Genomic DNA, 24417 nt, shown 5'->3' on the forward strand with positions numbered 1-24417 from the left:
CTTCCCATTGCTCATCTCAGCGTCCACATATTTGGTAAGTAGTGTCCTTAAGCTCCCTGTTGTAAACTTCTCCAATGCGTCCCATGGTAATGTGGGCTGACATGCTCTTGCCTAGACTCCAGGTGGGTGCTTCGAAAGAAAACTCTATGGGTTTAGAAGTTGGCGAGAACGTCCTTCCTGGAACTTGTACTTGAATCATCCAGCGCTCCTCTTCAGGTAAAGTGGCGTTCTACATCCCGGTGAAGCTTGGTATTCCAATGTTCAAGTACCTAGTGACTTCCTTCAAGTGACGTCCAAAAGGTGTGTCTTCATCTGGTTGTGCAAACCTGTTCTTCATCTCCGTCATCCTAAAGAGTAGAAAATGGAGAGGAGTCAGAAATGAGAAGAGAAGAGTGACCTAGGGTTTATCTTAGTGGTCATGTCCTACACTCAGCGTGTCCTCTGATACCATCTTGTAGCGACCCAACCTCAGATGGTCAAGTCTCTGTGCTTCAGTGTCATCCCTGGATCGGTAATGCTGACACACACAGTACTCGAAGGATTTATAGCAGAGTAGCAATCACACACTTATTACAACGAATGTCTCAAGAGAGAACATATTAGGTAAATATGGCTTAAGGCCATCTAATACGATAACAGCGGAAGGCTTGGAAGATAAAGTGAGTCCATCAACTCCAGCGGCATAGCTGAGCTGCACGGCAACGACCTAATGAACCTTACTCCTCGTCTGAAAAGTCTACAACATAATACGTTGCAGCCTGAAAATGGGTCAGCGCATGGAATATGCTGGCAGTATAACACAGTAGAGCAAGAACAAAATAATGCTATCACTACATGCATATTTGGCTGGTGGAAAGCTCTATGGTTACAGTTTTTGCGAAAGCCAATTTTCCCTACAACAAAGGAATAGATTTTAATTTAACTATCATGGTAGTTGAAACATCATTGAGAAGGTTCCTCCAACTCAATCCCAATTAAAGTGATTAACAACCCAACAATATTAATTAAAATTGGTGAGACACATGTGATAACCCAAGTACTAGATACTCAAGAATTGTCCATAACCGGGGACACGGCTAACCATGATTAGATTGTACACTCTGCAAAGGTTTGCGCACTTTTCCCCACAAGACTCGATCGCCTCCGTTGGATTTCTCGCACTACAGGGTGTTTGAGAAAAGGATGACCGAGACACAGTCTTTCAGAAACATTGACTCTCTACTCCGGACAGACCATACCAAACCTACATCCCACTACCTACTGATCCGCCTCTTCAAGAGCTTCACGTAACTTACTCAACTATGCTAGAGCCCATAATCGCTTGTGGCTGCACACGGAAGTTTCTAGCATGAATCATCTTAGTTCCCTTTGAGCCTGGGTGGTGGTCCATAGGAAGATCACACGGGTACTCCGGGATTTCCAAAAAAATACAGGCAACACTGGGTACTCCAGGTGCCTCAATCCACCCAGTTGTTTGATTAAGTTGCCACCTTAAGTTGAACCGTTAATTTAACAAACTCACATCTGTCATGGATTTCACTCAAACCCAAACCACATCTACGAGCATAGCATAGTAATATAAGCAACGCGTAGAGGAACTCCCAAGGGTTTTGAATGTAACAGGCAATAGGTTCTACCTCATCAACTACTTCCCAACCCACAAGTTAATGACATCCTAATCATGCAATGTTTGAGGATTGGAACTAATGCATAAAAACTGGGTGATAAAAGGGTATGATCAAAGTGTTACTTGCCTTGCTGACAATCTGCGAAACCTAGGGACTCGTAGTAGCACGCTTCACGCTCCGGGTGTTCTATCACAAGCAAACAATAGCATACATAAGTAACAAGCAACGATGCACAAGCAAAACTCAAATAAAATAGGTTGACCAGAAAGTTCAAATTAAGAACTCCGGTACACAAAAAGAATCAAATCAAACGGAGCAACGAAACTCAAACGGCGAAAGAAAGAAGCTTCGTTTACTAATCTGAAACTAGGTCAAATTTTACAGTAGCAAAAACTTGTTTGAGTTGGTTAAACAGAAAGAGGGTTTTGCGACGAAACTCTAGGCGCTTGAATCGCCTGATTCCGACTAACGAGCGAAAAGAAGAACAGAAACTAAGATCGGATCAGAAATCGCGGGATAAATCCGATAAAAGAAAACTCACGAACAGACTAACGAACGAGCGTTCGTTAGCTGTAACTAACGGGCGAAAACCGTTCGTTAAAATGAACGTACGGACAAACGTCCGCTAACTAGAGAACCGAAAAAAACCGGCGAAACCAAAAAAACGGATCTATAGTTTCTAAAAAAACCGAACGGTTTTTGTAAAAACAAACCGGCGGCGGAGTCCGGCGGCTACCTCCGGTGAGGGGGCTCCGGCGAGGCGAGGTGCGGGTGACGGGGCGACGGCTCGCGGGGCGGCGGCGGCGCTCGGCGGCGGCGGCGTCAAGCGGCGGTGGCGGCTAGGCGGCGCGGGCGGCGGGGCTTGGCACAGCGCGGGGCGGCGGTGGCTGCGGGTGGCGGTGGTGGCGGTGGGGTGTTGGGGTGGCGGGGGCGGCGGTATATAAGGGCGGGGCAGCGGCTTGGAGTAGGGGCCAAGGCGGGGCGGTGCGGAGTCCAACTCAGACTCCGGTCCGAGTGGCGGCGGCGGCGGCGCGCGCGCGCAGGAGGCGGCGGCGGCGGCTGGGCCGGCCTGGCTTGGCTGGGCCTTAGGCCCAGTCGGGCGCGGGAACTTTTTTTTAATAATTTCACCGACCGAAATAAAATCCTAGAAAAATAAATAAAAATCTAAAAATGCCAAAATAAATTTTCACTGTCTAAATAAAATATTGAGAACGAGATGAACATTTTCTTGGCCCTAAAATGCAATTTTGAAAAACGTGCAATTTTTCTAATGCAAACAAAATTGCAGAAAATCCAAATAAAACAAATATTTGATTTTAATATTTTTCCTCCAATATTTCAATTATCTTGGAGAAGTCATATTATCTCCTCTCATATATTTTAGTATGAAATATTTTTGTAGAGAAAAAAATTAAAACTAAAATCCTAGTTTCAAAATTTGATAAAATCAAATTTGAAAACCGGGAAATCCCCAACTCTCTCTGAGGGTCCTTGAGTTGCTTAGGATTTTGAGGATCGCGAGAAGAAATGCGAATAAAATATGATATGCAATGATGATCTAATGTATAACATTCCAAATTGAAAATTTGGGATGTTACACATCGGATGAACCACGATGTCGAGGATTCAATCAATCCCGTATACAATTCCCTTTGTCAATCGGTACGTTACTTGCCCGAGACTCGATCGTCGGTATCCCAATACCTCGTTCAATCTCGTTACCGGCAAGTCACTTTACTCATACCGTAATGCATGATCCCGTGATCAACCACTTGGTCACATTGAGCTCATTATGATGATGCATTACCGAGTGGCCCTAGAGATACCTCTCTGTCATACGGAGTGACAAATCCCAGTCTCGATTCGTGCCAACCCAACAGACACTTTCGGAGGTACCCGTAGTGCACCTTTATAGTCACCCAGTTACGTTGTGACGTTTGGCACACCCAAAGCACTCCTACGGTATCCGGGAGTTGCACAATCTCATGGTCTAAGGAAATGATACTTGACATTCGGAAAAGCTATAGCAAATGAACTACACGATCTTTGAGCTATGCTTAGGATTGGGTCTTGTCCATCACATCATTCTCCTAATGATGTGATCCCGTTATCAATGACATCTAATGTCCATAGTCAGGAAACCATGACTATCTTTTGATCAACGAGCTAGTCAACTAGAGGCTCACTAGGGACGTGTTGTGGTCTATGTATTCACACATGTATTACGATTTCCGGATAACACAATTATAGCATGAACTATAGACAATTATCAAGAACAAGGAAATATAATAATAACCATTTTATTATTGCCTCTAGGGCATATTTCCAACAAGATCGGCCCTAGGGTTCCCACCCTACATCATCTTGGTATCATGAGCCAAGGTTGATCATGAATTTTGAGCCCCTACTCTTTGATTTCTAGCCTAATTTTGTTGACTTTGTCCCAATTTCGAAAACATTCCCACAAAAATTGCCCCAATTTTTTTGTGATTTGTTGGTGTGATGAAGTTTTGTTGGATTTGATCCGTGGATTTGATGTGTTGCAGGTAGATCTAGCTTTCCCCCATTTCCATCCACAAATTCGTCCAATTTTAACCAAGTTTTGCTTGTCCACCATGAACCCTTGAAGTTCATCCCGTGTCCGAAATCACCCAGGCACCGAACAACTGACACCCTCCGGTCGTCCGACCATCGGACGTCCGGCCACCACCGGTCGTCTAATGTTTCCTGATGAAACTGAAATTTTTCGATGAAAATTTTCAGCCGCCCACTACACCTTCCACACCACCACTCCTATATCCCCACATTGCATTGCAGCATACCACCATTGCTTACACACTACCAACTCCGACAATTTTGACACGTTTGTTCTTTGAGGACTTGAGTTGTGGTTTCCGTCTCCTAACGTGTTTCGTCTACTTAGGGACAGCTCGACACTGACATCACTGCCGCTCATCTTCGTCATCAACATTGACCCCTTCACCATTGCGACACCCTAACCGTAAGCAAGAATGCTAACCTCTATATGCTCTTGGTATCGTGGTATTCCACCTTTTGTACATTCATTCTTGCCATTCAATTGTTAAACCCCCGAGACCATTTTGCATCACTTAACCATCGAGACTAGCCTTTGAGTATTGTCGGCAAAGTTACTTGCGCACATTAGCGTTCATCTTTCCCATTGTATACATACTATACCATCTTGGTATCATCTCTTGTGTCACAAGGTTGTCACCGCATATACACAATTGCTATCTTGGTTCATGAAGTTTTGCATAAGTGGCCAAAGAAAGAGCTCAAAAGAGAAATAGTAAACAAGCTTTTAAGCAAACGAGAAAGATAAGCAAAGAGCTTTTAAGCAAGAACCATAGCATCATACTACATTAAGATTTTCATACTCGATCATCTTGGATCACATCACCGAAACATCATACATATGGCATACTTGGGATAGAAGTCGTTGCATTTTTGCTTTGTAGGTTGTGCACAAGTCTCGTATCCGCCTATTGAGCAATCATGCTAGCGTCTCTCTAGAGCTGTGCAACAAGAGCATTTTCCATGGATTCCACATTTTGAGCTCATTTTTGGTGGCATGACCCCATTTATCTTTCCGTGTGTGCATTTCCATGCACCATATATTGCTATTGGTCTATTTGTTGCATTTGCAAATTTGCGAATCTTTTTCAACATTATTTGAATCTCTCTAATAATTGCATAAATTATGTTCCACCATCGTCCCAATCTACTCCAAAGGCCTTATTTGTGTAGGTGTGTGATACGTCCATTTTGCATCATGCTTTTATATCCATATTTATTGCATTATGGGCTGTTATTACACATTATGTCACAATACTTATGCCTATTCTCTCTTATTTTCCAAGGTTTATATGAAGAGGGGGAATGCCAGCAGCTGGAATTCTGGGCCGGAAAAAGGAGCAAATATTAGAGACCTATTCTACACAACTCCAAAAGTCTTGTAACTTCACGGGAGCAAGTTTTAGAATATATAAAAAATATTGGGCGAAAGAAGTACCAGAGGGGGCCACACACCATCCACGAGGGTGGGGGAGCCCCCTACACCCTGGGCGCGCTCCCCTGCCTCGTGGGCCCCTTGGAAGCCCTTTGATGACCATCTTCTGCTATATGAGGTCTTTCGTCGAGGAAAAAATCATAAGCTAGCTCACAGGACGAAACTCCGCCGCCACGAGGCGGAACTAATCTAGGGCTCCGGTGGAGCTGTTCTGCCGGGGAAACTTCCCTCCGGGAGGGGGAAATCATCACCATCGTCATCACCAACTATCCTCTCATCGGGAGGGAGTCAATATCCATCAACATCTTCAATAACACCATCTCATCTCAAACCCTAGTTCATCTCTTGTATCCAATATTTGTATCCAAACCTCAGATTGGTACCTGTGGGTTGCTAGTAGTGTTGATTACTCCTTGTAGTTGATGCTAGTTGGTTTACTTGGTGGAAGATCATATGTTCAGATCCATTATGCATATTAATACCCCTCTGATTATGAACATGAATATGATTTGTGAGTAGTTGCGTTTGTTCCTGAGGGCATGGGAGAAGTCTTGCTATAAGTAGTCATGTGAATTTGGTATTCGTTCGATATTTTGATGAGATGTATGTTGTATTTCCTCTAGTGGTGTCATGTGAACGTCGACTACATGACACTTCACCATTGCTTGGGCCTAGAGGAAGGCAATGGGAAGTAATAAGTAGATGATGGGTTGCTAGAGCGACAGAAGCTTAAACCCTAGTTTATGCATTGCTTCGTAAGGGGCTGATTTGGATCCATATGTTTCATGCTATGATTTGGTTTACCTTAATACTTCTGTTGTAGTTGTAGATGCTTGCAATAGGGGTTAATCATAAGTGGGATGCTTGTCCAAGGAAGGGCAGTACCCAAGCACTGGTCCACCCACATATCAAATTATTAAAGTACCGAACGCGAATCATATGAACATGATGAAAACTAGCTTGACGATAATTCCCATGTGTCCCCGGGAGCGCTTTCCTTCATATAAGCGTTTGTTCAGGCTTGTCCTTTGCTTCACCTTATTTACTTTTATTACTTGTTTCCCGTTACCAATTACCTTATCACAAAACTATCTGTTACCGATAATTTCAGTACTTGTAGAAAATACCTTGCTGAAAACCGCTTATCATTTCCTTCTGCTCCTCGTTGGGTTCGACACTCTTACTTATTAAAAAGGCTACGATAGATCCACTACGCTTATGGGTCATCAAGACTCTTTTCTGGCGCCATTGCCAGCAAGTGAAGCGCCTTTGGTAGGTGGAATTTGGTAAGGAAAAATTTATATAGTGTGCTGAAATTTACTGTCACTTGTTACTATGGAATATAATCCTTTGAGGGGCTTGTTCAGGGTATCTTCACCCCGACCAGTAGAGCAAAGAGTTGCTCCTCAACCTACTGAAAATGTTTACTTTGAAATTCCTTCGGGTATGATAGAGAAACTGCTAGCTAATCCTTTCACAGGTGATGGAACATTACATCCCGATTTGCACCTAATCTATGTGGATGAAGTTTGTGGATTATTTAAGCTTGCAGGTATGCCTGAGGATGTTATCAAGAAGAAGGTCTTCCCTCTATATTTGAATGTAGATGCATTGACATGGTTTAGGCTATGTGATGATATGGGATCATGGAACTACAACCGATTGAAATTGGAATTTCATCAGAAGTTTTATCCTATGCATCTTGTTCATCGTGATCGTAATTATATATATAATATTTGGCCTCGCAAAGGAGAAAGCATCGCTCAAGCTTGGGGGAGGCTTAAATCAATGTTATATTCATGCCCCAATCTTGAGCTCTCAAAAGAAATGATTATTCAAAAATTTTATGCTCGGCTTTCTCTCAGTAATCGCTCCATGCTCGATACTTCTTGTACTCGATCTTTTATGATGAAGACTATTGAATTCAAATGGGATTTATTGGAAAGAATTAAACACAACTCTGAAGATTGGGACCTCAACGAAGCTAAGGAGTCAGGTATAATACCTAAGTTTGATTGTGTTAAATCTTTTATGGATACTGTTGCTTTCCGTGGATTTAGCACTAAATATGGACTTGACTCTGAGAGCTTCTTTCTGTGAATCCTTTGCTACGCATGTTGATCTCCCTAAGGAGAAGTGGTTTAAATATAATCCTCCCGTTGAAGTAAAAGTAGTTGCACCTATTAAAGTTGAAGAAAAGACTATCACTTATAATGATCCTGTTGTTCCTACTACTTATATTGAGAAACCACCTTTCCCTTAGAATAAAGGATCATGCTAAAGCTTCAACTGTGGTTCGTAAGAGTAATACTAGAACACTTACTCCCTCTGAGCAAATTAAAGTTGAACCTAGTGTTGCTATGGTTAAAGATCTCTTGGCCGATAATATTGATGGGCATGCTATTTACTTCTGTGATGAATCTGCTAGAATTGCTAGACCTGATACTAAAAATAAACATAGACCTGTTGTAGGCATGCCTGTTATTTCTGTTAAAATAGGAGATCATTGCTATCATGCCTTGTGTGATATGGGTGCTAGTGCAAGTACAGTACCTCATTCCTTATACAAAGAAATTATGCATGATATTGCACCTGCTAAGAAAGATTGATGTTACAATTAAGCTTGCCAATAGAGAAACTATTTCACCAGTTGGGATTGTTAGAGATGTTGAAGTATTGTGTGGGAAAGTTAAATATCCTGCTGATTTTCTTGTTCTTGGTTCCCCACAAGATAACTTTTGTCCCATTATATTTGGTACACCCTTCTTGAATACTGTCAATGCTAAGATAGATTGCAATAAGGATATTGTTTCTGCTGGTTTGGGGGATATGTATCATGAGTTTAATTTTGCTAAATTTCGTAGACAACCCCATGATAAAGATTTGCCTAGTAAAGATGAAATTATTGGTCTTGCTTCTATTGCCGTGCCTCCTAGTGATCCTTTAGAACAATATTTGCTAGACCATGAAAATGATATGTTTATGAATGAAAGAACATAAATAGATGAAGTATTATTTAAACAAGGACCTATTTTGAAACATAACTTGCCTATTGAAATTCTAGGGGATCCTCCTCCACCCAAGGGTGATCCCGTGTTTGATCTTAAACCTTTACCTGATACTCTTAAATACGATTATCTTGATGAGAAAGAGATATATCCTGTTATTATTAGTGCTAACCTTTCAGAGCATGAAGAAAAGAAATTATTGAAAACTCTGAAGAATCACTGTGCTGCTATTGGATATACTCTTGATGATCTTAAGAGCATTAGTCCCACTCTATGCCAGCACAAAATAAAATTGGAGGAAGACGCGAAACCAGTTGTTGATCACCAACGACGGTTAAATCCTAAGATTAAAGAAGTGGTAAGAAAAGAAATACTAAAGCTTCTGCAGGAAGGTATAATTTATCCCGTTGCTGAAAGTCAGTGGGTAAGTCCTGTCCATTGTGTCCCTAAGAAGGGAGGTATTACTGTTGTTCCTAATGATAAAGATGAATTGATCCCATAAAGAATTGTTACAGGTTATAGAATGGCAATTGATTTCCACAAATTAAATAAAGCTACTAAAAAGGATCATTACCCTCTACCTTTTATTGATCAAATGCTAGAAAGATTATCCAAACATACACATTTTTGCTTTCTAGATGGTTATTCTGGTTTCTCTCAAATACCTTTGTCAAAAGAGGATCAAGAAAAGACAACTTTTACTTGCCCTTTCGGTGCCTTTGCTTATAGAAGTATGCCTTTTGGTTTATGCAATGCACCTGCTACCTTTCAAATATGTATGTCTGCTATATTCTCTGACTTTTGTGAAAAGATTGTTGAGGTATTCATGGATGATTTTTCTGTTTATGGAACTTCTTTTGATGATTGCTTAAGCAACCTTGATCGAGTTTTGCAGAGATGTGAAGAAACTAATCTTGTCTTGAATTGGGAGAAGTGCCACTTTATGGTTAATGAAGGTATTGTCTTGGGGCATAAAATTTCTGAAAGAGGTATTGAAGTTGATAAAGCTAAAGTTGATGCTATTGAAAAGATGTTGTGTCCTAAGGATATTAAAGGTATAAGAAGTTTCCTTGGTCATGCCCGTTTTTATAGGAGGTTAATTAAGGACTTTTCTAAAATTTCTAGGCCTCTGACTAATCTCTTACAAAAAGATGTTCCTTTTGTATTTGATGATGATTGTGTAGAAGCATTTGAAATACTTAAGAAAGCTTTGATTTCTGCACCTACTATTCAGCCTCCTGATTCGAATTTACCCTTTGAAATTATGTGTGATGCTAGTGATTATGCTATAGGGGTTGTTCTGGGACAAAGAGTTGATAAGAAATTAAATGTTATTCAATATGCTAGTAAAACTCTAGACAGTGCGCAAACAAATTATGCTACTACTGAAAAAGAATTTTTAGCAGTTGTGTTTGCTTGTGATAAGTTCAGACCTTATATTGTTCACACTGATCATGCTGCTATTAAATATCTTATGGAAAAGAGATGCTAAACCTAGACTTATTAGATGGGTTCTCTTGCTACAAGAATTTGATTTGCATATTATTGATAGAAAGGGAGTTGAGAACCCCGTTGCAGACAACTTGTCTAGGTTAGAAAATGTTCTTAATGATCCACTACCTATTGATGATAGCTTTCCTGATGAACAATTAGCTGTCATAAATGCTTCCATGGTATGCTGATTATGCTAATTATATAGTTGCTAAATTTATACCACCTAGTTTCACATACCAGCAAAAGAAAAAGTTCTTCTATGATTTAAGACATTACTTTTGGGATGACCCACATCTTTATAAAGAAGGAGTAGATGGTGTTATTAGACTTTGTGTACCTGAGCATGAACAGGAACATATCCTATGCAAGTGTCACTCTAAGGCTTATGGAGGACACCATGCTGGAGACAGAACTGCAAATAAGGTATTGCAATCCGGTTTTTATTGGCCTACTCTCTTCAAGGATGCCCGTAAGTTTATCTTGTCTTGTGATGAATTTTAAAGAATTGGTAATATTAGTAGACGTCAAGAAATGCCTATGAATTATTCACTTGTTATTGAACCATTTGATGTTTGGGGCTTTGACTATATGGGACCGTTTCCTTCCTCTAATGGTTATACACATATTTTAGTTGCTGTCGATTACGTTACTAGGTGGGTAGAAGCTATTCCAACTTGTAGTGCTGATCATAACACCTCTATTAAGATGCTTAAATAAGTTATTTTTCCAAGGTTTGGAGTCCCTAGATATTTAATGACTGATGGTGGTTCACATTTTATTCATGGTGCTTTTCATAAAATGCTTGCTAAGTATGATGTTAATCATAGAATTGCATCTCCATATCATCCACAGTCTAGTGGTCAAGTAGAATTGAGTAATAGAGAGATTAAATTAATTTTGCAAAATACTGTTAATAGATCTAGAAAGAATTGGTCCAAGAAATTTTTTGATGCACTATGGGACTATAGAACTGCATACAAAAATCCTATGGGCATGTCTCCATATAAAATGGTTTATGGTAAAGCTTGTCACTTACCTCTCGAACTAGAACATAAGGCATATTGGGCCATTAAAGAGCTCAATTATGATTTCAAACTATCCGGCGAGAAGAGACCATTTGACATAAGCTCACTTGATGAATGGAGAACCCAGGCTTATGAAAATGCCAAACTGTTTAAAGAAAAAGTTAAAAGATGGCATGACAAAAGGATACAAAAACGTGAGTTTAATGTAGGTGATTATGTATTGTTATACAACTCTCCTTTAAGATTTTTTGCAGGCAAACTCCTCTCTAAATGGGAAGGTCCTTACATCATCAAGGAGGTCTATTGTTCCGGTGCCATAAAAATCAACAACTTCGAAGGCACGAATCCGAGGGTGGTGAATGGTCAAAGAATCAAACATTATATCTTAGGTAATCCTATAAATGTTGAAACTAATGTTATTGAAATCGTAACCCTGGAGGAATACATAAGGGACACTTTCCAGAATGTTTTAGACTCCGGAAAGGAATAGGTACGTGGTACGGTAAGTAAACCGACTCCAAAACAGTTCTAATGGAAATTTTCTTCGTTTTGGAATATTTAAGAAAATAGGAAAATAAGAAGCAGTCCGGGAAGGACACGAGGCTTCCACGAGGGTGGAGGGCGCGCCCTACCCCCCTGGGCGCCCCCTGCCTCGGGCACCTCGTGTGCTCTCCGGACTCCGTTTTCTTGCACGATACTTCTTTTGGTTGGTAAAAATTCACTATATAATCTCCCGAAGGTTTTGACAACCATATCACGCAAATATCCTCTGTCTTTGTTTCGAGCTGATTCTGCTGCAGATTAGAGCAATATGTCATCCCAAGATTTGGAGGGAGAAAGCTATGTGGCTGACTACCTTGCAGATCATAAGGTCTACGGGTACTTGGAGCATTGTGGTTGGACCATGGAGGAAGAAGAAGAATATGAGCCTAGGGGAAAGGAGGAGACGAGCTCAGATGAAGATGAAGTCCCATTACCTCAACCTGGGGACATGCATGTGGAGTTCAAAAAGTCAAGCCTCCCCAATAGAGCAATGAAACCTAAGATCGAGTTTATCCCTTTTCGTCTCTTGCAGGAGAACAAACAAGAACTATGCAAAAAGGTATTAAGCCTTTAGCAGGAGATCAAGGACCTAAGGGAGCAAAATTCTACCCTCAAGCACAAATTAAGGAAGAAGCACACACCATCAACAACACCTTCTTCACCAACAAAGAAGAACTGAATATTGGGTATGGGCACTCCCCTTGGCAACTGCCAAGCTTGGGGGAGTGCCCCGGTATCGTATCACCATCATACTTTTATCTTTACCGTTTTTGTTAGTTCGATCCTTTTGGTAATATCTTGATTTAGTAGAATAAAGTTTTAGTATGATCTAGTTTTGAGTTTTGCTTTATGATCCTTCTATGTAATCGAGTCCGTGAGATATATATAATAAAGAGTAGTGGTGAGTCAAGGGCTTAATTATCTTGCTATGATCTCGAGGGAATAAAATAAAGAGAAGAAATAAAAAGAAATAAAGAGATCATATGGATCTTATAAAGAGTAATGACTTCACATATAAAGAGTATGATGAATAAAAGTTGTTGAGAGTTGACAAACATAGTTTTGGTCATCGTTGCAATTAATAGGAAGTAATAAACAAAGAGAGGTTTTCACATATAAATATACTATCTTGGACATCTTTTATGATTGTGAGCACTCATTAAAATATGACATGCTAAAGAGTTGATGTTGGACAAGGAAGACAACGTAATGGTTTATGTTTTCTTACATCTGAGATAAATTATATTGTCATGGATCATCCAACATGTTGAGCTTGCCTTTCTCTCTCATGATAGCCAAATTCTTTGCACCAAGTAGAGATACTACTTGTGCTTCCAAATATCCTTAAACACAATTTTGCCATGAGAGTCCACCATATCTACCTATGGATTGAGCAAGATCCTTCAAGTAAGTTGTCATCGTTGCAAGCAATAAAAATTGCTCTCTAAATATGTATGATTTATTAGTGTGGAGAAAATAAGCTTTATACGATCTTGTGATGTGGAAGAAATAAAAGCGACGGACTGCATAATAAAGGTCCATATCACAAGTGGCAATATAAAGTGACATTCTTTCTCATTAAGATTTTGTGCATCCAACCATAAAAGCACATGAAAACCTCCGCTTCCCTCTACGAAGGGCCTATATTTTATTATTGTCTTATACTTCATACAAGAGTCATGGTGATCTTCACCTTTCCTTTTTACATTTTATCCTTTGGCAAGCACAATGTGTTGGAAAGATCCTAATATATATAGCTAATTGGATGTGAGTTTTCATGAACTATTATTGTTGACATTACCCTTGAGGTAAAAAGTTGGGAGGCAAAACTATAAGCCCCTATCTTTCTCTGTGTCCGGCTAAAACTTCATAACCATAAATACCGCGTGAGTGTTAGCAATCGTGAAAGACTAAATGATGGTTGAGTATGTGAACTTGCTGAAAAGCTCTTATATTGACTCGTTCTGATGTTATGATAAATTGCAATTGCTTCAATGACTGAGATTATAGTTTGTTAGTTTTCAATAAAGTTTATGATTCATACTTGAAACTGTGGATGAATTGTTACTTTAGCATAAGAGATCATATGACAATATATAAATATATATACATATATATATATATGTTGCTGTTATAATAATGATCATGATGCCCTCATGTCCGTATTGTATTTTATCGACACCTCTATCTCTAAGCATGTGGACATATTTTTCGATATCGGCTTTCGCTTGAGGACAACCGAGGTCTAAGCTTGGGGGAGTTGATATGTCCATTTTGCATCATGCTTTTATATCCATATTTATTGCATTATGGGCCGTTATTACACATTATGTCACAATACTTATGCCTATTCTATCTTATTTTACAAGGTTCATATGAAGAGGGGGAATGCCGGCAGCTGGAACTTTGGGCTGGAAAAGGAGCAAATATTAGAGACCTATTCTACACAACTCCAAAAGTCCTGAAACTTCATGGCAGCAAGTTTTAGAATATATATAAAATATTGGGCGAAAGAAGTACCAGAGGGGGCCACCCACCATCCACGAGGGTGGGGGCGCGCCCTACCCCCTGGGCGCGCCACCTGCCTCGTGGGCCCCCTGGCAGTCCTATGATGCCCATTTTCTGCTATATGAGGTATTTCGTCGAGGAAAAAATAATAAGCTGGCTCACGGGATGAAACTCCGCCGCCACGAGGCGTAACCTTGGCGGAACCAATCTAGGGCTTCGGCGGAGCTATTCTGCCGGGGAAACTTCCCTCCAGGAGAGGGAAATCATCACCATCGTCATCACCAACGAAACTCTCATCGGGAGGGGGTCAATCTCCATCAACATCTTCACCAGCACCATCTCATCTCAAACCCTCGTTCATCTCTTGTATCCAATCTTTGTATCCAAACCTCAGATTGGTACCTGTGGGTTGCTAGTAGTGTTGATTGCTCCATGTAGTTGATGCTAGTTGGTTTACTTGGTGGAAGATCATATCTTCAGATCCATTATGCATATTAATACCCCTCTGATTATGAACGTGAATATGATTTGTGAGTAGTTACGTTTGTTCTTGAGGACATGGGAGAAGTCTTGCTATAAGTAGTCATGTGATTTTGGTATTCGTTCGATATTTTGATGAGATGTATGTTGTCTTTCCTCTAGTGGTGTCATGTGAACATCGACTACATGACACTTCACTATTTCTTGGGCCTAGAGGAAGGCATTGGGAATTAATAAGTAGATGACGGGTTGCTAGAGTGACATAAGCTTAAACCCTAGTTTATGCGTTGCTTCGTAAGGGGCTGATTTGGATCCATATGTTTCATGCTATGGTTAGGTTTACCTTAATACTTCTGTTGTAGTTGCAGATGATTGCAATAGGGGTTAATCATAAGTGGGATGCTTGTCCAAGGAAGGGCAGTACCCAAGCACTGGTCCACCCACATATCAAATTATCAAAGTACCGAACGCGAATCATATGAACGTGATGAAAACAAGCTTGATAATAATTCCCATGTGTCCTCGGGAGCGCTTTCCTTCATATAAGAGTTTGTTCAGGCTTGTCCTTTGCTTTAAAAAGGATTGGGGCATCTTGCTGCACCTTATTTACTTTTATTACTTGTTATCCATTACCAATTACCTTATCACAAAACTATCTGTTACCGATAATTTCAGTGCTTGCAGAAAATACCTTGCTGAAAACCGCTTATCATTTGCTTCTACTCCTCGTTGGGTTCGACACTCTTACTTATCGAAAAGGATACGATAGATCGCCTACACTTGTGGGTCATCAGTGTGAAAAATCGATGAGATACGGTACTGGTTGTGCTATTACCATACTACACTATTGAGTGATCATTGATCCATTATCAACATCGGTTAAGGGTACATTTGGTATAGTTCTTTCCTTTCTTCCACTCACATATTTGCTTGCGATGATGGGTAGCCCAACTACTTCTTCGAACCCACTCTTCATTGAGCAAGATGAAAACCCGAATAACTATGTCACCAAGGACCACCTCTCCGATGTGTAAAGAGCTTTGCATCAAGAACAAGAAGCATCGGGCAACCGAATCGACCTACTCGCCACCGACTTGCACCAATCTGAACAATGTACAAGAGAATACCTTGACCACAAGCTATCCTCACAAATGGAGGATATCGACGAAAGGTTGTCTACTCAAAAGAAGGAGACCGATGCAAGGATGGACGAGATCCGCACCTTGTTGCTCAACCATTCTTCTACATCTTCGTCATATTCAAGACAGAGCCACTCAAGTCGACATTCTTTGCAATCTTCTTCAAATGCAAGTCATCCTCAAGTTCGTTCGTATCATCGCCAAGACCATGAAGTTCATCAAGCTCCACAAAACACATTACATGGCAAGGGTTTACAAGGCCGTCTCCATGAATGTGAATGCCAATGACAACAAGCTAATGAACCTCAGGTCCAAGAGCAAGCTCCAACACGCCAAGAATTACAAGAACAACAAGATGGAGATGCCATTTGACAAGAGCGACAACATCGCGAGGAACAAGCACTTGAATCCCAATGTAAGTGCATCTAGTGCCCCTTAGTGATTTTGGTGTATTAAAGACTTATAGGTTAAGGGACTAATGCGTTTGTGAGTGTACACAGGTCTATAAGTCTATGAGGAGTTTGATATTTACAGAGAAAGTCGACCCCTAAAAATGAAGTTCTTCAACTGAAGACTTTGAATCTCTGAAGACTTTCTGAAGACTTTGGAAGTGAAGAAATTGGTGTGACCTTGAAGACTTGGTATTCTTTCGAGGAACATGAAGTGTGAAGACTTTTGCTTTCGTATTTTCATTTTCTGTTTGTTGAGTCATAGGAAACACCGTACTGTTAAAGGGGGTCGAGGAAATACTAAGGAAAAATTTCCATGTGATGCTCAACTCAAAATCCTACACCTACCAATCCCTTCGAGTGAAGCCATTGGAAATCTCATACAGTTCAGTCAATTTCTTCAGTGACAGAGACGAAGTTCTTCTGGTCTCTGAGGAATTTGTCCTGACTGAGGAGTTAGGAATTCGCCAGTGCGGATTGCCTACACAGTGAGGAACATGATAGCCCTGAGGATTTTACTACTCAAAATTCCGACCGTTGCTGTGCTATGCGTGAGCTGTCCCAAAATACCTATCCACCTAACGGTCATATCATTGAAGGGCATTTATGTCTTATCATGTCGGGCTTCTCCCTAAGCTATAAATAGCCACCCCCTACAACCACTAGCTGGCTGGCTGCTCCGAGAGAAACTGACACTTGTCATTTGAGAGGAACCCATCCTCCGAAGACTTTGAGTGAAAATCATCAAGTGAGGAAAAACCCCAAACCCAAACACCTACAAACCCCAAGTGATTGAGCATCACTGAAGAGATTGATCCTGAGTGGATCCGACACTTGTTACCTTTGAAGACTGTGCTTCTTCCAGATAGTTAGGCATCATGGTCTAGAGCATCCAAGAGGAATTGTGGATCGCCGAGTGACCAAGTTTGTGAAGGTTCGGAAGTCACCTGAAGACTTACCACGAGTGATTGGACGTGGTGTATGTGACCTTAGTTCAAGGAGAATACGATGAGGACTTGGTGTCCTGAGTTGTGTGTTTAGGACTGGGTGTCCGGGACTGTGTGTCCTCGAGTTTAAATACTCAGCCGCTCCAACCAGACATACAACTGAGACAGCTGTTGGAACTGGTCTACCAAATCATTGTCTTCACCAAGCTTACTGGTTCTATTTCCTCAACTCTTTCATTTCCTCACAACTGTGTTGTTTGCTTGTTCATATATGTGCTTGAAGACTTTGACTGAAGACTTTCTCAATTTCCTCAGTTCAATTTCTCCAGTCTGTTTGTCTTCATCCTGTGTTATCCTGTGCTCACGCTACCTGTACTCTGTGCCTATCTTCATTTCATCATGATGACCATGCTTGTATTCTGTCATGTTTACTTTTGAGTACTTATTCCGCGGCTAGTAGTTCTTTGCTAAGGAATTTCCTCACCGGCAAATTCCTCAGTGAAGAATTTCATAAAAATCGCCTATTCACCCCCCCTCTAGTCGATATAACGCACTTTCACCCAACAAGCTCTACGAGAATCGACTCAAGGCGTCAATGCGCGAAACTGTCAAGTACATCTACAAGAAGAGACAATCCGCCGTGAGCGCCAAGAAGAAGCCGCTCCTCGTGAAGAGCTTCAAGGGATGAGGATCCGTGCAAGAATGCCACACCCTCAACTTAAAGCTAACAACGATGTGAAAATGAACCAAGCAGTTCAAGACCCTCCTCCACAACAAGAGCATCCTCATCATCACCATCGACCCCAACACAATGAAGAGCAACGCTATGACAAGCTCAAGTTCACCATGCTTAAGTTTCCCGGAAGCAACGACCCCGAAGACTACCTTTCATGGGCATTGAAAGTTGGCAAGATCTTTCGTTTGCATTACTACGAAGAAGGAAAGAAGATCACCATGGGATCTCTTGAGTTCCAAGACTATGTCCTCATTTGGTGGGAGCAAGTCATTGAGCGCCGAGCGGCAAGAGGTAAACCACTCATCACAACATGGGCTTAAGTGAAGGATGTCATGAGCGTGCACTTTGTTCCAAGATACTATAACCGCGACCTCTTCAATAAGTTACAACTCCTCAAGCAAGGTACAAAGAACGTTGAAGAGTATTACAAGGAAATGGAGATTGTCATGATTCAAGCAAATGTCACGGAAGATCATAAGCACACTATGGCACGTTTCTTGAATGGACTCAATCATCCTATCAAGAAGATCGCCGACTTCCAACCTTACTCAAAAATCATCGAGCTAGTGCATCAAGCTATCAAGGCAGAGCGAGAAGTGCAAGATGAATACAAGTATGCCAAGTTCTCCTCCAACTCCTACGGCTCCTCCTACAATCAAGCTTCAACGACTACGACACCTCCTTCCGCGACAAAACCTTCTACAAGCAACGACGACAAGTCAAGCTGAGAGCTTCATCATCTTCTACTCCAATGGATGAGACCGTCAAGATGAGTTCCATAAAATGCTTCACATGTGGAGGCCGAGCCCACAAGACTTTTGAGTGCACCAACGGGCGCACCATGATCGCCAACAACGATGCCACATATGACTCTGTGAGTGAAGGGGAAATGGAAGCCCTTGAGCATGTTGCCATGCGTTGACAAGTGAATGAAGATGAATATGACCAAATCTTTCGTGACAATGATTCGTGCCCCGCTCTTGTTGTCTCCAAGATCTTGACACTTCAACATCAACAAGATGAAGACCAACGATGCCATATCTTCCACACCAAGGCGGGCATAAATGGACGTTCCATGAAGGTCATCATCGACGGAGGAAGTTGCCACAACTTGGCAAGTGAAGAGCTATGTTCCAAGCTACAATTGGTTAAGATGAAGCATCCTCATCTCTAGTGTTGTCTTTATTCCAATAATTCAAGGACGTCTTCCCCGATGAGCTACCTCCGGGACTACCTCCTCTAAGCGGCATTGAACACCGAATCGACCTCATCCCTGGTGCATCGTTACCAAACAAGGCACCCTACCGCATCAACCCCGAAGAAACCAAGGAAATACAACGGCAAGTCCAACAACTCATTGACAAGGGACATGTACATGAATGCTTGAGCCCTTGTGCCGTACTAGTTATTCTTGTGCCTAAGAAATATGGTAGTTTTCGCATGTGTTCCGATTGCCATCCCGTCAATGCTATCACCATTCGTTATCGATATCCTATTCCTCGCTTTGATGATATGCTAGATGAGCTTAGCAGAGCCACCATTTTCTCTAAAATTGATCTTAGAAGTGTCTATTACCAAATCTACATTCAATAAGGTGATGAATGGAAAACTGCTTTCAAAACAAAATTTGGCTTATATGAATGGCTAGTTATGCCTATGGGTTTATCGGAAGCACCCGGTACGTTTATGCGTGTGATGCACTATGTTCTTCAACTTACATCAACGTATTTGCTGTGGTCTACTTTGACAATATTCTTGTCTTTAGCATGTCTCTAGAGGGTCATGTCACCCATCTTAGAGATGTTTAACAAACTCTAAGAAAAGAGCGCCTTTATGCTAATATGGACATATGCCTTATTGGTGTTGATAAGCTTGTTTTCTTGGGTTTTGTTGTGTCATCGAAGGGTGTTCATGTAGATGAAGCTAAAATTAATGCTATTAAAACTTGGCCACAACAAACCAACTTGCAACAAGTGCGAAGCTTCCTTGGCTTAGCCGACTTCTATCGAAGATTCGTGAAGGACTTTCGCACTATTGCATCCCCTTTGCATGCCTTGAGTAAGAAGAATGCACCTTTTGTTTGGGGAACATCCCAAGATACCGCATTTCATGAGCTTAAGAATTTTCTTACACATGCTCCTTTGCTTGCATTGCCCAATTTTGACAAAACTTTTGAAGTTCATTGCAATGCTGGTGGCAATGCTATAGGAGGTGCGTTGATGCAAGAGAAGCACCCAATTGCTAATTTTAGTGAAAAACTTTCTGGAGCGCAACTCAATTACCCCATCTATGACAAAGATTTGTGTGCATTAGTGCGAGTGTTGCATGTGTGGGAGCATTACCTCCATCCTCATGAATTTGTCATTCATATCGACCATGAAACTCTCAAGTATCTTAAGAGTCAAACTAGGCACGCCAAATGGAGTGAATTTATTGAATCTTTTCCCTATGTCATCAAGTACATTAAGGCTAAAGAAAACATAGTGGCGGATGCTCTTTCCCACAAATGCATGCTTATTACTTAACTAGAATTGAATGTCACTGGTTTTGAGCACATAAAAGACTTGTATGCGCATGATCCTACTTTTGCTATTCCTTATACCAAATGCTTGATGCATACATCCTGGGAATGCTATTACATTAAAGATGATTATCTTATGAGAGCTAACAAACTATGTATCCCAGAGTCTTCTCTTTGATTGTTACTTCTGCAAGAATCTCATGTAGCAGGACTTATGGGACACTTTGGACGCGACAAGACATTTGCTACGCTATCCAAGAACTACTTTTGGCCCAAGATGTTTCACGACATCTCTCGCTACACCAACCGATGCTCGATATGTCGCAAAGCTAAGTCTAAAGCTCAATCCCAAGGTCTCTATATGCCACTTCCTATACCGTATCACCCATGGGAAGATATCAATATGGACTTTGTGCTTGGTTTGCTTAGAACTCGAAATGGCAAAGATTCTGTGTTTGTTGTTGTGGACCGTTTCTCTAAGATGGCACATTTTATTCCATGCAACCAGATAGACGATGCTTCACATGTTGCCAATCTCTTTTGTAGGGAAATATTGCGTCTACACAGAGTGCCAAAGACTATTGTTTCAGATAGTGACATCAAGTTCCTAAGCTACTTTTGGAAGACCCTACGTTCCAAGCTCGGTATCAAGCTCTTATTCACTTCGGCATACCATCCACAAACTGACAGCCAAATAGAGGTGACGAACCGAACGTTATCTACTCTCCTACGTGTGTTGATCAAGAAGAACATCAAGGAGTGGGAAGAGTGTTGTCGTGAGAAACCATGACCACCTATGGGGCCATGAGCCCCTTGTAGTTCGGCATGGGGGATGAGCACATTGCACAAAGAGCAGAGAATGTCGTGCAGCACGACAGAGATCACACGGGCAATTTTACCCAGGTTTGGGCCGCCGTGCGGCATAAAACCCTCTTCCTGCTTTTGGTGGATTGATGGAGGATTGTGGTCGAAGCACATCGCTCGAGCCCGGCAGGGCTGCCTCGGGGCCAGAGCAGCTATGCGCGTATGAGTGTACAAGGGTCTGAATCCGTTCTATGGTTGCCACATGCCTCCTTTTATAGATCAAGGGGTCATCACAATGGAAAATCAGTCATTGAGCACCGATTATATAGCAAACCGTGCTATCATACCTAACTCTACAGGTAGGGCAGAGCGCATTAAATGCGCTGCTTAGTCTCACATCATGGTCCACCCAGCAAGCCTTGCCGGGGTGTTCGGCCACCTTCTCCCCTGCCTGCATGCACGTCTCAGGACGGGTGTCATTTGGAGGTGATTTCCATAGGAAGTGGCTACCATGTGGCAAGAAACAACCACTTAGTATCTTGGGGGATTGACACCGCACCGATCGATGACATGCGTCGCTGTGAGGTGGAGCGGTAAAGCCTTGGCGAGGTAGTTTGCTTTTTGAGGGCCCAGCAGGCCTGCCAGGACGGTCTTGAGGTTTGCCTTCCGGGTAACCTTGACCTTGCTAGGCTCGCCTGCCCGGCAAGGGAGGTTTTTCCTTAGTGGTGTCTTGCTCCTTTGGCTTGACTTGGTCTTCTTGATCCGCATTGTGATTCCTCAAAGAGTTGATCACTTGTGCTCGGTCTGGTCTTGGATGTTGCAATCTTGCTCAGTGGTTTTGCTATCCATGCACAAGTCAGGGGGAAAACATACACCCCTGTTTGTGTACCCCGACAGAACCCCCGGGCCTCAGCCATACATGTCGCTGGGCACGTTGGGTTAGGCCCCAAACAGTGCATGGACACATGGCTAGAGAGTGATTCGTGTGCAGTGCTACTTCTTGAGCTTGCGTTGGTTTTTCCCTTGAAGAGGAAAGGGTGATGCAGCAAAGTACAGATAAGTATTTCCCTCAGTTAGAGAACCAAGGTATCAATCAAGTAGGAGATAACGCACAAATCACCAATACCTGCACAAACAATCAAACAACTTGAACCCAATGCGGTAAAGGGGTTGTCAATCCCTTCACGGTCTCTTGCAAAAGTGAGATCTGATAGAGATAGATAAAACTAAACAAAAGATAAAGTAAATATTTTTGGATTTTTTGGTTTATAGATCAGAAAGTAAAAGATTGCAAAAACTTATATGATGGAAAATAGACCTCGGGGCCATAGGTTTCACTAGAGGCTTCTCTCAAGATAGCAAATAATAAAGTTGGTGAACAAATTACTATCGAGCAATCGATAGAAAAGCACAAAGTTATGACGATATCTAAGGCAATGATTATGAAATATAGGCATCACATCCGTGTCAAGTAGACCGACTCCTGCCTGCATCTACTACTATTACTCCACACATCTACCGACTCCTGCCTGCATCTAGAGTATTAAGTTCATGAAGAACAGAGTAATGCATTAGGTAAGATGCCATGATGTAGAGGATTAATGTCAAGCAATATGATGTAAACCCCATCTTTTTATCCTCAATGGCAACAATACAATATGTGCCTCACTGCCCCTTCTGTCACTAGGAGAGGACACCGCAAGATTGAACCGAAAGCTAAGCACATCTCCCATTGCAAGAAAAACCAATCTAGTTGGCCAAACCAAACCGATAGTTCGAAGAGAAATACAAAGATATCAAATCATGCGTAAAAAGAATTCAGAGAAGATTCAAATAATATTCATAGATAAGCTGATCATAAATCCACAATTCATCGGATCTCGACAAACACACCACCACAAAAGAGGATTACATCGGATAGATCTCCAAGAACATCGAGGAGAACATGGTATTGAGAATCAAAGAGAGAGAATAAGCCATCTAGCTACTAGGTATGGACCCGTAGGTCTAAGGTAAACTACTCACGCCTCATCGGAAGGGCAATAGAGTTGATGTAGAAGCCCTCCGTGGTCGAATCCCCCTCCGACAGGATGCCGAAAAAGGCCCCAAGAAGGGATCTCACAGGAACAGAAGGTTGTGGCGGTGGAGAAGTGTTTTCGTGGATGCCTCTGGTGGTTTGGGAATATATGTGAATATATAGGAGGCATAACTAGGTTAGGGGAGTCACGAGGGGCCCACAAGGCAGGGGCGCCCCCTACCCCCTTGTCGTCGCCTCGTGGCTCTTCTAAGTTGAACTCCAAGTCTCCGGGGTGTCTTCTGGTCCAAGAATAATCATCGCGAAAGTTTTATTCCGTTTGGACTCCATTTGGTATTCCTTTCCTGCGAAACTCAAAAACAAGGAAAAAACTGAAACTGGCACTGGGCGCTAGGTTGATAAGTTAGTCCCGGAAATAACATAAAATAGCATAATAATGCATATGAAACATCCACAACAGATAATCTAATAGCGTGGAACAATAAAAAATTATAGATACGTTGGAGACGTACCATGCAGTGGTTTGTCATGATAACCAGTCAATCCAACGTCCATTTCATGCAATTACCATGGGTCGTGGGGTAGTGGGACCGCAACAGTTAATGTGAAACGGTAACTTCTGAAGAGTTGTGCCCTCCCCCGCATCTTTTCTCTTAAAAGGAAAAATTGCGAAAGGGCACTGCTCATTCATCGTTCGCTCCGCTCCCCCTCCATCTTCTTCTGCAAGCCAAGCAACTGCCCTTCCTCCTCGCCCGTGCTCGCCACCAATCTCTTTCTAGCTTCCTCCTCTATTCCTGCCGTAGCTCAAAGAGATGGGGAAGAAGGCCGATGCCCCCAAAGGGAAGCGGGCGATTGCCGCCCTGGAGGCGGCCGCCGGAGGAAGCAAGAAGAGAGCAGCGGAGCTGGACAAGAAAGGATAGGGAGACGTGGTCTTCTTCTCGTCGAATCTGGACAACGACATTTTGCAAGCAAGGTACGGATACCTGTGGGGGAGGGAAGTCCTAAAAGGGCACGACGCACCCAAGGTTCTGGCAGAGGGGAAAGAGGACCCGCCAGATTCATATCAATTC

The 24417-nt window shown here is 42.0% G+C and overlaps 1 pseudogene; it reads right to left on the minus strand.

The window, feature by feature from the left end:
* LOC147970895 (uncharacterized) overlaps positions 1-22080 on the minus strand; it is a 54191-nt pseudogene extending 32111 nt beyond the window's left edge.
* Positions 22081-24417: the final 2337 nt, after the last annotated feature.

The sequence above is a fragment of the Triticum urartu genome, chromosome 5A, assembly GCF_056163025.1.
Source record: "Triticum urartu cultivar PI428250 chromosome 5A, HENAU_Tu73, whole genome shotgun sequence".
NCBI lineage: Eukaryota > Viridiplantae > Streptophyta > Magnoliopsida > Poales > Poaceae > Triticum > Triticum urartu.